Here is a 24,457-nt window from a genome sequence, read left to right on the forward strand (position 1 = left end):
CTGATTCATTTTTAAAACTGTTTCTGGTTTCTAGTGTTTATCAATACAACGCCAACGAGATTCCATGATATTCCAGTTCTCATCAGAAAATTTGTGTTCCTCACATAATTATAATTGATTTAATGGTAGTACTGATGAACCCACATCCAGATAGCTTTGAACTAAAACAAACATTGATGGAAAGCTTGTTTATATTTCTGTAATTTTCTGAATATGATGTGAATATAATCACAAAATTGAATTTCACTCGATGTCGGTTCTGTGATCAGAAAACTTATTTTAAAAACAATGTATGCTCAGACCCAATAACTTCGACTAATGAAGGCTGCACTGACCTGTCATTACATAAATCATATTTTGTACATCTATATTTCTGTGTTTTATTCAAAATTTTGTGATGATCTATTACCATCTGATCGTTATTTGTTTATTTGCAACTTCTGCTTAATCGGAACGGGGAACATGTTCAGCAACTGACCCATAGATGTCGAGTTACATTTTTGTATTCATATATACCGGAAGATAAATAATCGTTTGTCATTTGGTTAAGAGATGGCACCACGAGTGTTATAGTTTTTCATTCTCTGTCACGTGGCTTATGACGTTTTTTGTATAACAAAGAAATAATAATAGTGCTATATACCTATATCAGTACAGTAATTGAAAAACAGTGACTCAAGGACCAACATCAGTCTGAAAAAGAATTTTGAAACTGAGGTAGCATTTAAAAGTTAGTTCTTTTTGAGTGTTTGGTTTTTTTTTCCTGGTCTTCGTATAGCACAAATTATCTTCCATTTAAAATGCAAACAAACGTGCAAAGCAAATAAAATTTGCATACCTGAAACAAAAAAGGAACAAAAAAGTTTCAAAAAACTTCCCGAATAGAAATTCTTCTTTCAATTTTGCTTATATATACTAGCTGAGTTTAATTCCTAGAAGGAATTTCCGTAGTGTTGCACTATGCAGATCCACTTTTTTTCTGTTGAGAATTTAAAAAAAAAAAAAAATGACTAAATAACTTCCCAAGATATCGCGTTGGGTTAAAACGCAGGTGACATGAGCGAAAATGCAAATATTAGTCTGCCTTTAGGTTGGGATAAAAAAAAAAAATAAAGGATTTTAATTTAATCAAGCTGTTGGTTCATCTATTAAGGTAGAAGATTTTTATTTATTTTTTACTTTTTTTTTTTAATTTCGATTTTCATCCATAATAGTTCAGATGACTACTTGACCTTCTTCGTCGACTCTACGAAGAGCGATATGACTTGTTATATATTCAGTCGGTTAATTCCCGTGTTTAGTGTTTCTTTGAACAGGCTTCTCAAGAAAACGTAATAGCATTAAATATTTTATTTTATTTATTTTTTCTTACAGTGGATGACAAATTTATCTTTGAGATGTTCGGAGTCATCAAATCTCTCGATTTTTCAATTTGTTTCTTTAAACTTAGTGAGGTTATAATGAGAAATCAATTATACAGTCGGCCTGGTTAGCTAATCTGCTCTCTAACCTAAAAGCTTCGAGTTTGAATCCCACCATGGGCATGGATGTTGATGATTGTCTTTAAATGGAAGATGAATTTCATCGTCAGGTGTCAGACCACCTCCCCGCTTAGGGAGACTTGGCTCGAAAATAAAAAGTTTCATGTTTGGTCTCTGGAACAGGATTTCCAGACCCAGCAAAAATGAATTTAATATACAAAAATTGATAAAACAAATATAAAAAAAATCGTTAGCCCCCCCCCCCCCAAAAAAAGAAACTTAAATAATAATAATAATCATTTCCTTATAGGGAGTAGGCGAGGCCTTTTTAACCCTATCTAGCTTTAGGAGGTTCAGTGCGCAGTTCAATCTCCACTGGTAAACAATCAGAGATAGCTGGCCCATGATTATCAATAATTATAAGCGGCAACCGATGAAGAGACGGACAACAAGTGCTGCCATATCGTGGTACTTAATCCTAACAGCATATATTTTCTTATCTGAAATACTGTGGGTTCTACGGTCGATTTTCTTGAGTTTACGGAACGAAAAACCCGAGTTTCCGGGAGAAAAAATCCGCTTGCCCATACCAGATATCAACTAACTCGGGATCCAGTCGAAGAAAGGCTTAGGAAAAGTTCCTCCAGTCGGTGACTTGACTTGAACTGAAGTCTATCTTCGGGCGGACTTGACTGAATATAAGTGCGTATTGTATACACTAAAACAACTAAATACTGGGTGTTTCAAAGAGAATGACCCGATTTCAAATAATTATATTTAATAATGAAAATGTAGTACAGTAATTACAAAATGAATTACCAAGTATGAAGTATGGCCTAAAGTTTCACTCACGACAATTACAAATGCTCAATGTTCCCTCCACCTGCTGCACGGACAACATCAACCCGATAGCTGAATTCATCCCAAACGCGTCTGAGAGTGTCTTCTGTCACAGAATTTACTGCAACCGTGATTCTGGTTCTGAGCTCATGCAAGTCAGCGGGTAATGGAGGAACATAATCACAGTCTTTTACGTATCCCCATAAAAAGAAGTCACAAGGTGTGATGTCTGGAGATCTTGGAGGCCAAGAGTGTAGCGCCAAGTCGTGGGGTCCCGTGCGTCCAATTCAACGCTGAGGCAATGTTTCGTTTAGAAACCGACGAACTTGGAGATTCCAATGTGGTGGTGCTCCGTCTTGCTGAAAAATGTAATCTTCAGATTCTTCATTCAGCTGTGGAAGTAGCGACTCCTGCAGCAGTTTCCCGTAACAGCGTTTTCCTCAAAAAAAGAAAGGGCCGTAAACCTTTCTAATAGAAGCCGCTCAAAAAACATTAAGTTTTGGTGAATCACGTTCGTGTTGTACAATTTCATGTGGATTCTCAAGTCCCCATATGCGAACATTGTGGCGCGAAACTTTACCGTTTAGATGAAAGGTTTTTCTTCATCACTAAAAATCGACCTTTGTAGGAAGGTGTCGTCCTCATGTCCTCTAACAGATTAGCACAAAAATCTGTTATCTATTTTTTTTTTTTTTTGTCACCTACACGAAGAGCTTGCACCAGTTGCAATCTGTATGGCTTCATAAGCAAACATCGTCGTAACACACGCCAAACAGTCACATGAGGGATGGTAAGTTCTCCGCTAGCTTACTTGCGCGGGCTTCGCCGAAAAGCCTCTTGAATTCGTTGCACATTCCCCTCTGAGGTGCGTAGTCGTCCAGGACTCCTTCCCTTACATAAACACCCTGTTTTTTTTTGAAATTGTCGATACCAATGACGAATGTTTTTGTCCAGTGGTAGATCAATTCCGTAACGTCGTCTAAACACACGCTGCACCCGTAATCGTGGACTGTCTTGCTAAATTCGAGAACACAAAACGCCTTCTGTTGACTAGACGCCATCTTCTCATTAACTAAGCGTAGCGGCTATTTGGGCCCTAGTAGTGGCATCTAGCGGTTGTCATATCAAACTCTAGGCCAAGGCCGTTCACACGGTACGAGTCGCATTCACTTGTGGTTCGTGGTTGCAGAGATATACAATTTTCAAATCGGGACATTCTTTTCGAAACACCCTGTATAACACACAAAGGTGATCAAATGAATGTTACACAGTGTTTATTACCTAAAAAATATTATGAAAAAACATGATATTCACTTTGTATTCTCTTTTGTATAATATGAAATCCTATTGCTATATGACACTTAAGGAGAAGGAAGGGGGATATGTATGTTTAAAAAGTACTGGATTGATTGTATATTTCTATTTTATTATTCCCCTTATTGCAGCAATGCTGAACTCGTTTAGACAAGTAACATAAGTACAGAGCAACGTGATTGCATTAAATCTTATTTTAAAATTGACAAAACAGTTAAAAACATGTGATTTAGTGAAACAGCAGTTTATGTAAATACTTCTTTGGGGATCTACACAAGCTTTCGTTGAGTCCATCGATTTAAAATGGGGAAGATCAAAAGTAATTCGCGATCCGAATGATAATAAGCATTATGATATGACAAATCTATATGGGGGGGGGAGGGTGTAATTCTCTCGAAGTCATTTGGCGATTAACTCTATGCGAGCTAGAAGGAGTTGGAATTTCCACAAGGTTCGTTTGAATCAATTTTAATCGACGATTTAGATATGAACTGTCTGTGACTGAAAAAAAAAATAATGATAAAATAAAAAAAATGGAAAATCGAGAGATTTGATGACTCCGAACTATTAAATGAATTTCGATAAAGGTTTTCAGCAGTGGTGGAAACGAAGGACGAACTACGTTTTGATGTGGAAAGAGACGAATCTGCATCCACTAAATCTATTTTTATTGTGCATTCACAATAATCCGATTGGTTTACCAACACGTTTCGTATATCTGCAATGTCTTTAAAACAACTTGAAAATCAATAGATAAACATAACTGAGGACGTGTCTAGATTACATGGCATCTATTTTCATACTGATACTACTATTCAAAATGGCAGTCATGTGACTAATAAAAAAAGAGGCACATCTTGTAGCAATTACCCGAATAGAGACTGTTCACGTTTTCTTTGATGTTAGAAATGTTAAGATCCTTCCTAACGCCTTCATTTGATTCTGCCATTGAAGCTCTTTGCTCACTCCGCTGATTTTTCTCAGAACCCTCATATTTGATTAAATGTTTTATTTCCAACCCTCAGATACACAATTTAAAATTGGTTTCTGCTAGTTTAGCCAATTTCTCTCTTATTTCATAGAAATTTATTCAGCATACGAGCTTTGCTTATTTTGTTGTCTATTTTTTATATTGAAATTGCCATCCTATTTTTTGTCTTTTTGTTGCTAATTTTCATACCAAATATGCTACAGAAGTAATTTAAATTACGTAAGGAATCCTACTGATGGATTGGATTTCTTTAATAATAATAATTAGTAGTAGTAGTAGTAGTATTACACCCTTCATGGAGTCGGCAGACTCATCGTGGGAAGTTCATTCAACTGACAATATTTCTCATATATAGAATCTTAAAAATCCTTAACACTCCTTGCATTAACAACGCATTTTGGTAATGCATTTCATTCACTGACAATTCCCCGTGTAAAAAATCTACTCCTCACACACCTCTTCACCACACTCTTACACAACTTCCAGGGATGACCTCTGGTTTTTCCTCTCTCGCCTTCTACTCTTTTTATAATCTTATCTGGATTAATCTGATAAAATACTCTCACTAACTTAAATGTTTCTGTCGTTTCTCCACTTTTTTTCCTATCCACCAAACTCTGCAATCCGCATTTCTTCAACCTCTCTCTCCATAGCCAGCATCCCAAAGCATTCTAAATCATTTGTATAATGTAAAGATCTGAGATTAACATCTTAGGTTTTGATATCAGGCCTTAATGACATCCACTTTCCTTCATAATACGATCCATATAGATGATGAATAACAGTGGAGATAATGTGGACCCGTTTTCGCACAGTTTAGACCATCAATGGGAGTATTTTGAACATTTTTTTTCTCTTGGAACCTTATCTGTGCTTTTGCAGATCTACAAAACTTACGTAGAGATCCTTGTCATATGCCCACGATTTCTCAACTATTCAAGTGAAAATCTGGTCTTGAAAATCTCTATTTGGCCAAAAACCCTACTTGTTCTACGACGAATTTCTCTTCCAAAATTTTTCTTAGCCGTTTCTCAAGTATGCACGCATAAATCTTACCTGTAACACTCAGTATGGAAATTCCTCTGTAATTCTCACATTCAACTTTATTCCTTTTTTTTATTGATGGGCAATATGATAGCTCTGATCCACTCATTCGTAATTCGGCCTTCTCATTTATGGAGTGCAGCCACTGCAAATCGTTAATACCTCCACATTTGTACATTTTTGGTCGAATATTACCTACTTCAGCTGACTTTCCACATTTCAAGGTTTTGATGGCTTTTTTTTCCTGTCTCATGTATACTGTTATGTATGCTTGACTACATTGCTCTTGAATATTTTCAAACCACTGCTCTGTCACCGCGTGTTTCATTTAACAATCTTTCAAAGTAATTTTCAAAGTAGTCCCGATATTTAGTCTTTATCTTCAGCTTTTATGTCACCTGTATCTGTCGATTCCTTTTGCAATATTCTTTTCCCCATTTCTAAGTTACGTTTTCTTTTCAATAGCCTTTAAAACAATTTGCCACACTCTTCGCTTTTATTTGCAATGTTCTTACCAAAGAGTCTTCCCCATAACTTTATGGTTAGCTACTTTTACGTTTTTTTATTTTTTTAATTTTTTTAGATTTGCTTTGTTTTCTTACATTTTTTCTGCATTCTCTCAAAGAGTACACGCTAACTTACTTAATATGAACTTTCTACATGCTTTCTTCTTTTCCATGACTGCTTGTTTAATTTCTTGAGTCCATCATGGAGTTCTGATTTTTCTATTCTTGCAGATCACTTCACAGCATATCTCTTTCAGGTTGAATCAATCAATATTTCCTTTAGCCTGGCACCAGGTCTTCAAGATTACCTCCTCCTGTATAAATCTTGCCTTACAAGTGATAACTGACATATTCTAACTCACCAGTATTCACATATGCTCTTGCAAAATTGCTGATTAAGTTATTATGCGACCAACAGCTGGATCGTTTAAATCGATCCCGAGTAGCTAGTCATACTTACTTCGTTTTTTATCCTTCCCTCTTTTTGCATGGACAACCAAATGCCGGTTGTTTAAAATATAAAGGAAGTCAATAGTCACTGTAAAATCATATGGTTATTTTTCGGATCAGTTTCACTTGACACGTAATACGTAACATAAAATTTATTGTAAAAAACCTTACGCTTAAAATATAAATCAACAATATTTCGTGTCATTAAGTTATTCTCGCTTTTTTTTTCAGAATGCGTAATCTGAAGTTATGTATTTTATTTTATGAGGCAGTTTATCGTAACTATTAAATATTCAAACCCTTTCGGAAATATTCTTGAATTTCTTGCTAACTTCCAGCAAGGTTCTTCCATAGCTCAGATCATAATATACATTTTATATAAGAAAATTCGCAATGTTTCGAAAATTACCAGAGAACTAATGAGAATATTACCTTCAGCATCGGAGTTGCCTTGGTTTGCACTACTTAAAAGACACGAACTCTGCCTAGGAGTCTATATATTCGCCTTTTATTTGTATTAGATACTAACAGAGTTTCTGCATTTGCAAAATATCATCCATGACCTACAGATCACCAAAGTATGCAAATAAAGTAGAAGCGACTATACTCGTAGCTCCAGTTGTTTTGTGTTGATTCTTATCATAAGAATAACGGATTTTTGTAGTAATTTTCACCTCAGCAACATATTGTAAGGAGGAGTTAACCAATGAGTGACATGAGCATCTTAAAAATGCACTACCAAATTTTACATAGTATAAATTCTATTTATAACGAACCCCATCTCATTTGTCAAAAATGACACAAGGGAATGACACTTGTGGTTATTGTCAATGTGTACACCAAACATATTTTATTGAAGTTTTGTTTTCTTTATTTTGGCCACAGCAGCAAGTTTGAATACGATTGTAATTATGTCATTGTATGAAGAGATTATCAACCTGACTTATCTCTTAAATCGAAGTACCTATATGGAGTTTTGAATCTATGTTAACTTTAAGATAATTTTCTTGAAATCGCGGATTTATTTTCATCATCAGTGTTTATCATTTTTGGTTTCATCATTAAGTTTACGGTTGATATGTTATTTTCTATTATTTAAATAGGATTTAAAGCACTTCATAATACATTTATTACCGAATACATTTGTAAAATGACGTACACGTATCTCTGTTTATCCCACTCTAAATTATTTTCTAAAGTTCCAGTAGCTCTTTTTCCTTAATAACATTAATAAAAAGCAGATGACTGTTTCAGAAAGCCCTCCGAGGCCCTTATAGAAAGAAGAGAGAAAAGTACTGGGAACACTAGAACCTGCCTTTTGCTAAACTAGATTGTACAGTTGTTGTTCATTACGAAATGGAATCGCAACAAGTTAGGAAATATTGAATGTTGGCCACAATTACTTTTTTTTTTTTAGCTTCCTTGCTTTTGTTCTCTCAGGCTCGTAGCCAATTTATAATCTCCACTCAGTTTCGCCTCGCTTCGTGGCTCTGTTTTTTTTTTTTTTTTTTTGGGTATTAGTAAACTCAATCTTTGCTTTATCTCTCAGGCGAAAAAAAAAAAAAAAAAAGTGCAGCCTTTTTTTTTTATTAGGATAAGCGTTTAAAGTATTCGTTTTGCATTCACCAAATGGTATAAGATTAAAAAAAAATATGTAGTTAAATTCGTATGTTAATGATAGAATTGTGAATCAAAATCCTTGGATATTTGAAGGTGTAAGCTTTGATACGGTGTCAGTGTGAAGAAACAAATTACTTCTGTGTACTCCACGGAGTGCTACGGTTTTGTTAAAATGTATTTTTTTAGTTTCGAATATTTAAATTTTTTTTAATTGAGTGATGTACAAAAAGGTGTTTGGTGTTCAGATAATGTTTCATGAACCTTGCTTTATTCTAATACTTTCATCTACTTATGTCTCAATTTTTTCTTGACTTTGTCTCAGCGCAGACATCAATCAAGGTCACTTCTATCACTTAAAAGCATTCAGACTTACTATTCCTAATACGACTTATAATTGCCAGTTATTTATCCCAACCTGCATCCTCATGTCCTTCATAAAGGTGGAGTTTGACATTTTCAGAATATCAAACTTTGCATTCCTCTTGACGATTTTCTTTGGCTCAAAATTTCCTTCTCTTATTTCATCGGTTTACAAATCACCTTGTCAGCCTTTGATAGAGAGAGAGAAAAAGAGATTATAGGGCTCACGGACAATGTAGATACTAAAACAAAAAAGCTTCTGGTTCCAATTGTTCTGAAAGTGTCAATTCTTATTTTACTAACCCTTTTCGCTGTCGGCCAACTTCTGCATTGATGATCTAGACAAGTCTTCCCTAATATATCCAACACATCGTCCTGTTGCTCTGAAATCTCAATCGGTTATTAAAATCTATCAAAAACCAGTTTCTTTACTGCCTAAAAGTCAAACATCTAATTAACGATAATCGGTGCAGTTTTCTTTGCTCTCAATTCACCGGAATCTTCTCGATTATGTCAACTTTGAATACTTGCCATAAAAAAAAAAAAAAAAAAAACAGGAACGGAGAAAACCCATGCTCTTAATCTTGACATTTTCAGGACATTTAATTGCCTCTTATAGGGGCCCTTCAAAGCTAATTCGTAACATATAATAATTTTTCATCTTGAAAGTCAATAAGCACACATCTTACTGGAAGACATAATACCTTACACAATGCCTTAGCCGTCCACACACATCCATTCTGTAACCCTTGTCCCCCTTTTTTTTTTCTTATTGTTTTGTTTTTAATTGATTGGAAAGGTTCCTCTACTGTCTCTTTGGGTACTGTGTGGATCGCTTCCGTTCCTCAGGCTTTATTAATACGGACGTGTCTTAGGGCTCTGTTCTGATTGTCTTTTCTTTATCTTTTGATACGCAGTTCATAATCAAAGTTTCATCACTATCTACCCGACAACTTCTTTTAATTACTGATCATACCATCTTGAAATCGAGGTAGACAATCTAGTGAAGTCTGTCCTTTCGTAATAATTATTTTATGTGAAGTGCATTGGACTTGGTTATCGCCACACTGGCTTTCTTTTCCATTTCCTTTTTTTTTTTCTTTTATAATTTGACATGTCAGCTTGAAAGAGTGGAGGACATGCTAGTTAAATAAATGATTGATTACGTAACTATTTGGATTTAAATTACTAGCGGAAGTAATTTGTATGTGATTGGTATGCTTGATTAAGCCAATACAATATAACTCTTGCCTGCAGCACAAGTAGGCAAGAGTTATATTATGCTGGCTGGTTGGACGCCCACTACCGCTAAATTCAATGGACGTTCAATCAGTCATTCATAGTACAATGCCTGAGGTGCTGAAGCTTTTAAGTTCTGCAAGTAGTTGCCTTAATAATTACGCAGAATACGATGCACGCCTAAAAACACGAGGAATTAGTGGAGAATCTAACCAAAACGTAAAACAAAAAAAATATATATATAATATACTTGATATAAATATTGTGAATTTTTATTTAATAAGAAAACCTATCTGTGTATATATTTGAGTTATAATTTAAATTTTTAAATGAATATTATTATTAAAAAAACTAAAGTTAATTATAGTCCACGCGGTTAGTCTAGTGGCTATGCGCTTCGCAACCATATGCATATTCGCAAACAAAAAAATAAAAATAAAACATGAAGCCTCGATTTGTCACTTGCTTTAGTTAATATTTAAGATACAAAATATGTATCTCCTGTACAATTGTTGCATGAATATTGCAGTTATGTGTTTCTAAAACCAATACTCTCTGCTGGAAAAGAAAGCAGAGTACTCAAAGAGAATTCTAGGACGAACTTGAAGTAATCTGCCATTCTTTCACTAGCTCTCCAACTACCGCACAGTTTATTTTGTGATTTGTTGTCTTGTCTGAGAGGGAAGAGAAAAAAAATTTAAATAACTTGTATTCATTCTCTTTGTTATTATTATTATTATTGTTATTATTATTATTATTATTATTATTATTATTATTATTATTATTATTATTATTATTACGGGCGACTCCAGGGAGTCCTTAGACTCATCGAGGGAAGCCCTAAACATCATGTCCACACAACTATACGACATTCTCGCAGTATCTATCATACCTTCCCTTGAACTCACTCACCGTCATAGCACCCACAACAGACTCTGTCAGCTTATTCCACTCATTCACCACTCTAAAAGTAAAGAACCCAGCTCTAACACCCCTGCTAACCACACTCTTGCTCAGCTTCCATAGGTGTCCCCTAGTTCTCCCACCACCAGTCCTGATCTCAAAAATATCCTCTGAATTAATCCTATAGACTCCCTTTAGCAATTTGAATGCCTCAATCATATCTCTCCTCTTCCGCCTATCAACCAATTTCTGCAACCCACAAATCTTCAACCTGTTTTCATATGGTTCATTCCATAGACTCGTTATCATCTTAGTCACTCGCCTCTGGATCCTCTCCACCTCCTCCCCATCAAGAAGGAATCTAGGCGACCAAATCTGGGCACAGTAGTCGAGATGAGGTTTTATCGAGGCTCGGTACAGAGGAACAATAACTTGTTTGTCTCTGCTCGTCAAAGTATTTTTCAACACCCAAGTGAGTTGATGAGCTGATTTAGCTACTTTTGCTATGTGCCCCCTAAACTTCATCTCCCTGTCCACCAACACTCCCAAGTCCCTAGCCTCATCAATCTCCTGGAGTACAGTTCCACCAATGTGGTATTCTGCTGCTAATCTTTTCACACCAAAATGCATAACCTTACATTTTGTCACATTAAAGTGACATCTATTCTCCTTAGCCCAGAACTCCAATATATCCAAGTTATCCTGCAAGATTTTGACATCTTCTGCATTCACTATCGCACCAAATTTTGCATCATCAGCGAACAAATGAACCGTTCCTCTTAGATCCTTCCCTATATCGTTGATGAAGAGATTAAACAACAGTAGTCCAAGAACAGAACCCTGCAGCACACCACTAGTCACAGGCCGTCTTTTGGACTCTACTTCTGAATAAACGACTCTTTGATATCTCTCCATCAACCACCCACCTATCCATCTCACCAACCCTATATCCATCCCATATGTTGTAGTTTACGGATTAGAATTCCATGTGGTATCCTGTCAAACGCCTTTGCCGGTCCAGCAGTATCACTATAAACCCATTACCCTTATCCAGTTCAGCCGTCACCTTGTTATAAAACTTGAGCAAGTTACTAAGGCATGATCTACCCTTCACAAAGCCATGCTGTCCCCTGTACAGTATCTCATTTTCATCAATCCATTCCTGTATTTTTCCCTTGACTACTTTCTCCAAGACCTTGATAACGACTCCTGATATGCTGATCGGTCAGTAATTTGCAACCGTAGTCTTGGATCCTCCTTTATGCAGTGAAACTATTTTCCCCTCTTTCCACACCTTCGGGACTAAACCAGACCCGAGACTCAGATTAAACAACATGATCAAGGGCACTGATAATTCCTTAGCCGCTTCACGCAAGACCCGTGCTGGTATACCATCCAATCCCACAGATGTATTCACATTAAGGTTCTGTAATAGACTATTCACCTTCACTTCATTCATCACAATTCCCGTAAAAACTAATGGTTCCTTCATTTTTTCAATGTCACCACCTGGATGATATGCTTTTGCAAAGTGCTCGCTCAGTAACTCCACTATATCGACTGATTCAGTGACCTCCTTACCATCGTCATTCCTTAAAATCATTTTGCCGTGTACAGTTTTTTCTTGCTTGTAGCATATTGGAAGAACTGTTTGGGATTCTCTTTAGCTTGCATAGCTAGTTTCCTTTCATAATCCGCTTTTGCTTTTTTTTACCACACTCGTTACCCTTCTGGCCTGCACTTTATACCGTTCGTGTGCCTGCAGGTCACTCCTTTCTTTAAATTTCCTCCAAAGTTGTTTCTTTTTTTGCAGCTCAAGCTTAATGGTGTCATTCATCCATTTAACCCCTACTTGTTTTACTATTCGGACCCTAGGTATACAATCAGCCATAACCTCCTGTAAATGCTCCTTGACCACTTCCCATGCTCTATCGACATCCAGCCCTTGCAGTTGTACATGCCATGGCACCGAACCAAGCAATCTTCTAAGCTTGTCATACTTGCCAGCACGGTAATTCCACATATACCCTGTCTTAATCGAAAATTCCACATCTTCAGCCACCTCTCAGGTCAAGACCTTATGATCACTCTCACCAATAGGTGGCAACATGGTCATATTCATTACAGATCTGAGATGCTATGACCAGGTTAAGCACTCTCACACCCCTAGTATTTTCAATAACATGCTGTCTCAGATAGTTATCCCTTAATAATTGAATAAAATCCAATTCCTTCCTCCCATGTGTCCTCTCCTCCTTCCAATCAATATTACCATAGTTGAAATCCCCCCATAATAATTACCCTTCTTCCACTCCTTTCTTCTATTTGCTTGTGCATACTATCTCAACCATCTATTCCATCACCTGGTCTATAGCAGCACCCAACTGTATATTTTGTTCTGCCAGTCTCAATCTCACACCAAATAGCCTCAAATGAGCTCCTTTCACTATCCTGCAATACAACTTCAATTCTCCTTGGCTGCAGTTCATCAGCTATCATCAATAACATCCCTCCCCCATTTTATTCTCTCTGTCCCTCCTAAACACACCATACCCTTCACATTCTATCCCACTAACTATATCATCTTCCGTCAGCCATGTTTCACTGATGCCAATAACCTCTGGCCAGGAAGAGCCAATCAAGGCCAAAAATTCTTTCTTCTTGTTCCTAATACTCCTGGCATTTGTATACATGAAATGCACAGGTCCCTTTGTCTCACCCCTATCTTGATGCGTTATTCTAAATATCCCATTCCCGTTTTTTGTCCTTAGTACTGGCTCGGGTACATTATATACATTCTTACACTCAACTGTCTCACTGATGTCCGCATATCCACTCCCCCCCCCCCTCCTTGGTAGTTGTAGTTTCCCTGGTTCTGCACATCCTCTCTGTCGTAACGCGGAAACAGATTCACCATCCTAACTCTGTCACGCTTTTCTTTCGCTACCTTTAACAATACTTTCAAGTCCTCTCTCATAAAAAATTTATCGCCTTTCAATTCATTCGTACCCGCCGCAACTATCAATTCTTTCACCCTTTGTTTTTGCGCTCTAATACTCTCACTTACATCCTTAAATTTCGCACCCGCTAAGCACGATTTAGTTAAACTCCCATCTATCACTCCTCTTAATAACGAGTCAAAAATGGTTACAAGTTATTAAAAATGGTTACAAGTTTATTATTTAGTTACGACACAAAATTCCATTGAAGATACAGAAACCATTTTAGTCTTTCTGTTGTTGTACTTTTCAGAAGAATAACTAAAAAAAAAATACACGCAATGGGTAAATATTTCGGGTGGAAAAACTGTTTATTATTCCCTGGGAGCATTTCTAGCTTTTACGGTTCATTGTTGTCTTTCTAAATTTTCTTGTGCTAATGGGAAAATCCTAATGAATATTACATTATTATTTTTTTTTTCTTTTCCATAAATCCTTTCCGATATTTTCCTTTCTGTGTACATCAAGGAAGGCAAAGAACGTTGCCAGGAGATCGTAGCCACTAGCTATGTGAGTGCAGGATCTTAAAAGGAGTCTGTCGTAATTTTCGAAAACGCCAACATGAAGAAGCGATTGTTGTCATGGTGATGGTAGGATGTGACGGGGTGGGGTGGGGGAGGGGATACTCACCATCATCGATAGAGACTTAGATTGGTGGAGTGTGCCCTGTACGTGTATTTAGCTTCGGAAAGAAATTCGTGGCTTTTAATAAAAGACCAAGATATAAAAATTAGAAGTGTGGAATCTATGGCAACTAATGCGAAGTATTTTTTTCAGTTAGGTTTGCAGGACAATAGAAGGATGGAATGTACAGAACTTTATTTAATAGTATGTGGATTTTTATTTAATTCCTTTATATAGATAGGTATATAAAGTAACTGCTATCATACTTAGCACATAAAACATGTCTGGTGGTTTCACATTGTTTTAAATGGACTCTGAAATTGCCACGGCGTAGTTCAACTCGTAAGCGTAAAGCAAGAAAGAAGTGGGAAACGAAACTAGAACGAACTTAATCTTCATGACCTTTCTAAGAACAACAGATATTATATATAAAACTTTAATGAAATATTTTAAAATTAAAATTAAATTCTCGATATAAGGAGAGATTCGGGATTTGTGGGTTACAGAGGTTGGCTGATAGGCATAGACGGGAAGGGGAGAGGATATCATAAAGATATATAAGTCTCTTAAGGGGTTTTGTGGGATTGATACAAAGTAAATGTTTAGTACATGGCGTGTGGAAAACTAGGGGTCGCCTATTTCATCCTTGACAATGCGAATGTTACGTGCCACCTGACATACTCAAGCAGAACTTGTTCTTGCCATGGAAGTAGAAACATACCTTTGCCTTCTTGTTAGTCATGAAGCAAACGAAACTAGTTTGTCATATATAAGAAGAGAGCAAGTATTAAAGGCAAACTCAAAACAAGGAGAAACTCAAAGAAAGGAGAAAATCAGCATCCTTTAAATGTTTTCCCCTACGGAGAACCAGACTACTAAACCTACTATCGCTAGCTTAGCAACATATGGCATATTCCTATATTAAGACAGTTTCAAAAATTGAAAGAAATGCAAGCATTTTCATATAATCTACCTACGATGTTACTGTTATTCCTACTATATTATTTGTATAAACAGTTTAGAAATTAATATGAAAAAAAAATAAAAAAAATTACTATACGATACTATTATTATTATTATTATTATTATTATTATTATTATTATTTGCAAATACTACTACCTACCACAACGATACCACTTCCATCCACACACTACGCCATCTACCGCCTACTACTACTACTACTACTACTACTACCACCACCACCAGTATACTTTATTCGTAAATTGCATGCATTTTTAATGCCTATTTACTTGTATGCAAGGTTGAAAAACCCGTGTGCAGGCAAATTATTACTATTACTATTATGATTATTATTTCGACATTACTAATGATATTATAGAATACTGCTTTGGATTTATTTTCCATATTAAAAATTAACTGCGTGTATATTCAATTTCATTCTGTTTAAAAAATTAAGTAAATTTAAATTTTAATTAGAATTAATAGTGACGTTTTCATAACTAAAATTTGTCATTCCTAGATCTGATTATTCTCCTTTTCTTGTTCGTCTTGTGATATTTAGATACGTAATTATTCATTCGTTCATACCCAGATGGTAAACATTCAAAATAGTATTCTTATCTGTCTGGTGTGTTTCTCGGCCTATTTTCTAAATGCTCTGCTAAATATTTAATTTCTTTCTGTTTTGCTGTGCGCCATGCATTTGACCAAACTCCTCTCTACTTTCACATTCATGACGTGTTCTGGCCAAATGGAGTAGAAACGCAAATGTCTACTTCCTTATCCGGAGTGCCGGTTGCTATGGTAATACGCAGTGACACTAGATGCTGTGTTAACCCATTCTATCGCTCAACTGAGTTACACTACAGAAAACTAGTTAGATTTTTGCATAAACTAGCTTTTTTTTTGTGTGTGCACTTTTACATCTTCCGCCAGCCTGTAAAAGTTAAATCGACTGTTTTAATGGTTTTGAGCACAAAACTGAATTGCTAAACATTAACAGACTCAGGATACAATTACTTGAAGGTGATATTTAAGGCAAATGGCATTCTTGCACGCCATACGACATTATTTCTAAGGAAAACTAGAACATTAGAATAAGTAAATAGATTCAATTAGTTTCACAGGACTCAGTTAGTGGTCCGGAAAATGGCTTGCAATCTTCCTTATTTCAAGTTCTTAATACCCTTTCGAGTTAATATATGCATCTTATCCCTCAAATGATAATCTTTTTATTGATTATGCACATCGTTTTCTTTGTTTCAGCCAAGTTTTTTCTTCCAACACCTATCCAGCTGGTAGTTAGAAGGAAGAAAATTAGCTGACATTTTATTCATTCGGAATAATTTTGTTTCTGAACAGGTCTAAAGTAAATAAAATATCGACACCTTTTTCTATTCACTTCTAATTTTCTGAATCCAAACTTTTCTCAGGTTTCCTGACAAATATCAGATTCGTTTGCGGGAAACAGATGACGGGCAACTAATAATAATGTGAAAAACTTAATATTGCAATACTCTCAGAGTTAGGCTTAGTAGCAATAGCTTGATTTCATACTTGTAAAGCTCTTACAAAGGTTTTCTTTGTAGACTGGATTTTGAACTGAAGTCTTTCTAACCAAAGAACGCCTGAGCTACTTGTATATAGAGGCTAATAACTTCATATCACTTGCCATAGTATGTATCCCGTAATGCAAAGCACCCCCTCTTCCTTTCGGACGTGTATGATGCAATACATGATGGGAAGGGCCACTACCCAGACCGGTTTCGACCTTTATTGTGATAAAGACGAAACTAAGCATTCTGGTATACGGTAACCAGTTATGATTCGCTGTGTAAGGAATGAAATTAAATCGCTAATCAGTTATATGCGTATCAGGAGTCACCGATTATGTTAGTTCGTCTAAAATCCAAGTTTCTATTTTCTTTGATATATTTTTTTTTTATTCCTTTCATCCCGTGATTCTGAAAAATATCATTCCAGATGCTCTTTCACATTTACCGAATTCGTTCTCTTTTCAGAATATTCCTACTGACTTTTATTTTATTTCTTCCGTTATTCAGAAGTGAATTGTATTAAAGGCTTTCCCAGTTCAAAATGATTAAAAACCTTCACGTGTTTCGCAATCACATTTATCCTGCGATTTATTTATTGCTTGCTATACCTTTGGATACTTACTGGTAACGAGAGTAAAGTGGCAGACGCACGTATTATTGGCGAATATTGAGGAAATAGCACATAAAAGTGAAAAATGTAGTTGTGGGAAGTCTTCGTGTGCCAGTTAGTAGCGACTGCAGTTCTTCAAACCTGAAAAGTTGGCTCAAAGTCAACTTTAACTCTAAACCACAGCCATAAAATGAATTCTTTCCGTCTAAAACGATGAGTATTCCTTGCCCCTTAAAAACTTCTTGTTCGGTTCAATAAAATTGCAAACACCATCGAAAAGAATTTACGCCATTATTTCTTTTTTTATAATCTTAGACCCCGATAAATCTCGAAATTGTGAAAATGAACTTGGAAACTCTGTTCCACATAAATTCTGTGTAACTTCTGTTACACAGGATGTGATGCACTTCGTGACATCACATGTGATGCACTTCATCATACCAACACAACAAATCTCAATTGTTGATTCTGGTCGTCATTGCACGTGAAACAGCAGATTCGTAACTTTTACTGATTGTTAGTGTGTAAAAATATTCATTAAGTTGTAGATGTAAAAGATATCTTAACGTGTATATTTTTAAATCGATTACATTGGACCAGTTTCCACCTGTGGTTACGAATGAACAGGAAATGCATTTTTCAATATTTCCGCTTTCTTGTTGAGTGTTAAAGAATTGGTCATTTGCAGTGTTTGGGCTAATAAGGAAGCTATTGTTGCCAATAAGACGTTGATACATCGTTTTCTTGATAATCAGTCAGGCCAGCAACGTGAAAATTTGCGAAAAGATAAATGGCTGGAAAATATGAGCGGAAATGGAAGTTCGCGAAGGAAAAATGCAGAATTTTCCCGCGCCAACTTTTTTTAATGTCTTTTAAGAATACATTTTAAGCCAAGAATATATTGGTGGATAGCGAAATTTCCTTCAAAATACCGAATTTAAGGCATTTTTAAGCCATATATTTAAGCATTTTATCCTTTTTCACTTTAGTTCAAAGATCATAAAGAATTTTATTTTATTTTTTTTAATTTTTTTATTTAAAATAAGGCCTTCTACTCTTCCGACCAGTGGCGGCTCGTAGCTTGAAATCGTGGGGGTGCTGCAACTTTCGAAATATGCATACACACTGTAAGTACAGTATATACGTGTTTGGATAAAAATATCAAAATTATGGTAAAAATTTAAAAAATAAATTAAACATGAAAAGATATTGTTTATTATCGACAAAATGATACAGTTTGGTATAATTCAAAATTACTTAAAAATTACTATAACAAATGTTATGTCTTTAATTGTAATGTCCAAATATTTAAAGAGACGGAGTAAACACGATAAGCACTACGAACACTCTACTATTGGCGCAAACTGCATATAAACAAGAGTGGAACTGCGCGAGACAGTGCCGAATTACGCTAATAGCTCGCATCTCACTATGACGTGCATATGCTTTCGCGCGTAGCAATATGACACTGTGGTAAACACAGTGCCGCTAGCGTCCTTCGTCCTCCTAAGTGCTACATGATGGATTTTTATTATTTTGTATACAAAATAAGAGAATTGTATAGGATTGTTGATGATAAAATTAAATATTACAAGCAATATAAATAAATTAATAAAGATATTTATATAGCGAGAAAAATTGGGGGTGCTGCAGTTCCGCAGTGCGTATGCACGAGCCGCACACCTGCTTCCGACTATTATGTCTTTTGAAGAAAATATAATAAAATTAGCTGGAGGTTAGAACCACTTCTATTTCTTAAAAAAATATTTCGTAGTCCGTCATCAAAAAAAAAAAATAATAATAACCAGAAAAGGTCTCTAAACCTCGGTGACCGAAAATGAATAAAATATGAAAGGGCTGTTACATTTCAGCACCCCCTTTGGTTTCATTTCATCCACTAATACTATTCGATTCAATATTTCTAACAGTATTATAAATTCAAACACTAATTTCAAGTGCGAATTTTCTTCCGACTCTGAAGTTCGGATTTGTACGATCGCTACACAAACAAGCGAATATGCAATTTTCTCATCAAGTGTCGCGCGTCGAAATCAGAACTCGCTACAAAAATGCAAAACTAAAAGAAGGTGTCGGTGCAGGTTAAAATTTGGAACAAAATTCGGAGTTGTCCCCCCCCTCCCCAAAAAAATTTATAAACCCACGCAAGCGAACGTGCGCACATGTGTGTGTGTGGTTTATAAAATGTTATTTCGTTCAGTGTGCATCGTTTATCAAAACCAACTCAAGTTTTAACTTGCAGGAATCCATGTCTTATTCGTCCTCGAAGAAAAATAAGAAAAAATTGTAACAACAACAACAAAATCTGTAATTAAGTAGTCGTACTTGGAATCTTTATTGTTCACAGTGTCCATTGCTACCCAAAGAGCGAACGTAATCTCTTTTCACTAATTAGATTACTTTAATCACCTAATGGCTCTACAGACAGAGGCTTCACATCGTTTCCCTTGTCCAAGTGGCTTTAAGTATTTTACAGCAAATGCATAAAAAAAAGTACCAAACTACTCGGGTTATGTTGGAGATAGTAATCTAAGGCATAAAAATTCATCCTTTAATTAACATGCGGATGATAAACAGTTTAAAACCGGACCATATGCTTTTCTTTGTAAGCCAATTGGTTCAACTTTTTTTTTCTTCAGGATCCCGTATGTAGAGCGATTTCAATATTGTTAAAAACAGACTGCTGTTTTGTTTCTCATTGTTGCCATTCATTTTTATTGTTGTCAGCCTACCATTTTAAAACAAGACTATCTTTACGTCTGCTATGAAGTCGGTTTTGAATATTTTTAGCTAATAATTTTGTGGCCTTGACTGAATTAGTGGAACAAAATTCTGCACGCCTATTTTCTTGGCAGAATGCCAATTTGGCTCAGTGCTATTTGAAAGAAAACATTCTCACAGTAGAATTACCGATAAAACCTCTTTGCAATTTCGTTTCAGAAAAACTTCAGGTGCGCGTGCGTGTATGTGCTCGCGCGCTAAGCGATAAGTGTATATTTCAATGCATTGACTAAACCCAATACCGTTATTTATTTTGACTTTCAATATTAACAGAACTGAATGAAAGCAACGTAATTTGGTTTTCGTATTGATGACTTGGGAAATATCTAACAAAGGAATGTCCTGCTTCCTGTGGGTAGTTTCGGTGTCTTCATACCTGTTTTTTTCTGGCTAATGAAAGAAAACAAAGGGTGGCAAATTAGAGTTAATCGCTGGAAGAATCTCTAATAATATCAGGTAATTTGAACATGTCTTATATTGTAATAATTGGTTTAATAATGACTTGACAAATGCGTACATAAGTTGAAGAAGCATTCATTGGAGATCTCAAGAAATTCTATTATAGAAACCAGTGGACTATTTTCCGAAGTTAAGCAATATTAAAGTAGTAATATATTTGTATTCATGCACTGTTATGGAGAAAGAAGCGCCCAAACAATATAGAATAAGTTTATTTCGTATTGTTACGTCATCATAAGGTAAAGGACAGACGAATGGGGATGCAAGTTCTGTATTGTCAGACTATATATCAGCGACGCATCACGTTATCTGTTTTTGTTATTAAGATTGCAATCACATATTTATGTCGAATTTTTGACTTGAAATCAGAACCTTTGGAAGTACCGCTGTACACAAACTTAATAGGTTCCATTTCACCTATTAAGACGCGGCACTGTTTCTGTTGTTGCCATGGTAACACTAAAACATAACGTCTATCTTAATGTTAAACGAAGCACTGTTTTTATTATACATTGACAGAGTTTGACGTTCTTAAAGTTAACGAAATTAAACTGCAATGAAACAACAGAGTTGTGTTGCCGTTCATGGTTTCAACAGACATTTCAAAGTATATAAACAAATAAAGCGAACATGGAATGTAAATAATAAATTAGAACATACTTTACTGTTGTATAGAAAATAAGCGTAATATATTGCGATTATGTTATTTTTTTCTTTTATATTATCTCCGCATTATAGATTCAACTTCGTCGATTAGACGAAGCCCTTTGGTCGGAAAGACCTAGGTTCGATTCCCGTCCATGACGTGAGAAACCTTTATTCGGTCTCTTTCAACGAAAGGTAAGTTAGGCCGTCTCATACGGATGTATAGGTTTTTTTTCCACTCGGAAACTCCAGTGTTTCGCCCCTCAGAACAGACAAACCGGCCCGTGAACACACGAATCTACAGTCATAAAATACATACTTAATCCCTCACTAGGAGGGCTCAACCAGTCCCCCATACGAATAAATATAGGATGAGATTAGCAATACTTGTTAGGTTTTCACTTTTATTATTTTTTTTATTTACATAAATTACTTCAGTTTTTCATAACTCTCATTATTTCATTTGTTAATCGTCTCTGTCACCGCCCCCACCCCGGATCTACTACCGCCTCGGATACTCCACTGCCAACTGGGTGTTCAGCACATCGCTGCTATCACCACCGGGTAATTCCAAGGTTTCATCGAATGCTGTTGGATTATTGTCCCTATTAACTCGACGCCGTATTAGTTTGGCAGGATTCTCATCATTTCGGGGAAGATGCCAGTTTTGTTTGCATGTTAATTGTGCTAATAGCAATGATCGTGCTCCGGTTTCTCATCCTTAGTCAGCTGGCTTACATGTTCTGCTTACTGTCATTAATGTATCGGGTCAAAGCTCTCTCTCTCTCTCTCTCTCTCTCTCTCTCTTACATAAGGAACTCTTCAATGCCTTTCACATTCCTATAATTAATGTTCTCTAATAACTCTCCGCGTTAACTCAATTAGATCTGCCCGACATTGTAATGCCTGCGAAATTTACCAAGGCGGACTAAATTAAATGATGCGCCTCATAATGCTCAGCAGAGACGGAACTGCGTATTTTTGCAATCCTTTTCAAGTTCCACCAACTATGCGCTTTTCCCGTCCGTTTATAGAACGATGACAATACAATCCTCCAACTTTCAGGCATGTTCTTATAATTTGTTGCACGAGAGTGGCTAACACGAATACCAGTAATCTCTTTTGGACTCGACTGTTAACTTGCAAATCGGTAGCGATCTATTGCAGTAATTTTTTTATTTATTGTTTATTTTCCCAGTTACTTAAAATGCAATTTATTGCTGTATTATACTTACATATGTGCTTTTTATTATTTATTGCGTCGTTATATAATTCGCATATATAAAACTAGAATTCTGCTTTTATTGCCATCTACTGACAGCTACGTAACTCACCGACAGCAGACCGTCTATGGTCAATCGTTATTTGTATTTTTTTTTGTTTGTATGCGTAATTACAATTATAATTACGCTACTTAATTCTTAATTATAATGAAAAATATATCGTTATTGTTTCTAATTCCAATGACCAGGAAGACGCAATTTGTGAGTTTGAAGGTACTCGGGATTATGATGGAAATTTTTATCAAAAGTATTGGTTGTGGTTTTCGGTTTAATCAATGTAATAATTGTTAAGTATAGATTTTTTTATTTTTTTATTTTTTTTTGCACGCCACTATTCATTGATCAACGATCTGTTATGTTTCATTTGGTTTCTGATATGATACAGCAGTTCAGAAAAAGAGAAAAGGAGAGGAGAAGATAAAAAGGCAAATAGAAACATTAAAAACTTTTCGATGCATTTCGCAAAACGCTTAGCACCTATGAATCTTTCCTATCAGCTAACGCCTTTTTATTCCCGTATACGGGGAGTAGGCGAGGCTATTTAGCCCTATCTAACTTTTGGAGACTGAGTGGGCAGTTCAATCTCTGCTGGTAGCCAATCAGAGATGGCTGGCTCAAGGCTATCACTAATTAAGCGGTACACAGTGAAGAGAGACGGCTCAAATGTGCCGCCATCTCGTGGTCCCTAATCCTAACACAATATATTTAATGTCTGAAATAATGTGGGTTCTACGGTCGATTTTCTTGAGTTTAGGACGAAAAACCCGCTTGCACGTGCCAGAGATCGACTAACTCGGGAACCGGTCGAAAAAAGGCTTAGAAAAATTTCCTCTAGTCGCCGACTAGACTCGAAACCAAGTCTTCCTTCGTGCGGCCAAGCGCCATGGTGTGCAAACGCCACATCCACTGAGCTACACAGGCTCTTTCCTATTTTTGTTTTAATTGGATCATCTAACCTCTAGTGAAAAATGATGATACTAATGAGGATTAGGAACACGAGACGGCAGCAATAATCTGCCGTATATTCTTGTCATACTCTCATCTAGCACGCTGGCAGAATACTCCACTGCCAGCGATGTGCAAAATTGCAGAACCGGCTATTTACCGATTTCCAGTAATTATGGCTACCAAAATTGCTGCCTGCTTGCTATGGGAATAAAAACTAAAATATTCCTGCAACCGTATGCCTAGAATATCATATAAGACGATCCAAAATATTTGATATTTGACTTAAAGGGTATTTACTGATTTGTTTTCTTCGAGAACAGGTCCCTTCCTTCGTGCAAATATCATCTAATTCGAAATATACATTTTATTCTTTTGAATCTGAGTTTAATGTTCATTAAACTTGTCTGCTGAACTTTAAGTTCGAACTTCAAACTATAGCATGAACATAGCACGTATGAAAAGATTCAAGTTAGAAGACCTCATCTAGTAAAACTCAAAAACTCTTTTCACGCGAATTTTCCCCCACAAAGTTTGCTTTCGAATACATCGAAATGATTCACGAACCAAAACAAAGCATGATTTTGATCATCTAAGATCATTTCGTAATTTAAGGAAATTAGTATTGAATGATTAGCTCTAAATTGGGTACCATTTGATGAATATATGAAACCTAACATAGCATAAAACTAACTTGAAAGTCACATGCGATACGCTTGAGTGGACGTCCTTCGGTTGACGAACTTTGCCTTGTACTCTCTTCTGAGAACACGTGTCAGTACGGACATTTTTCCCAACGGAGAATGTCATGCAGCGAAGAGACGTAAG

The 24,457-nt window shown here is 36.0% G+C and overlaps 1 protein-coding gene across 2 annotated transcripts in view; it reads left to right on the forward strand.

The window, feature by feature from the left end:
• The window catches only part of LOC150108382 (uncharacterized), a 195,873-nt gene that overhangs the window by 36,291 nt on the left and 135,125 nt on the right, over positions 1-24,457 (forward strand). Inside the window, exon 2 of one of the 2 annotated variants that reach the window (XM_090415783.1) lies at positions 20,571-20,753. The exons of the other annotated variant lie outside the window; for it this stretch is intronic. The gene's annotated coding sequence lies outside the window, so the exon portion shown is untranslated. The remainder of the gene's footprint in view (positions 1-20,570; positions 20,754-24,457) is intronic. 2 annotated transcript variants of the gene reach the window in all.

Source organism: Typopeltis vanoorti, chromosome 3, assembly GCF_054136105.1.
Source record: "Typopeltis vanoorti isolate ZY-2024b chromosome 3, IOZ_Tvanoo_1.0, whole genome shotgun sequence".
NCBI classification, from domain to species: Eukaryota; Metazoa; Arthropoda; class Arachnida; order Uropygi; family Thelyphonidae; genus Typopeltis; species Typopeltis vanoorti.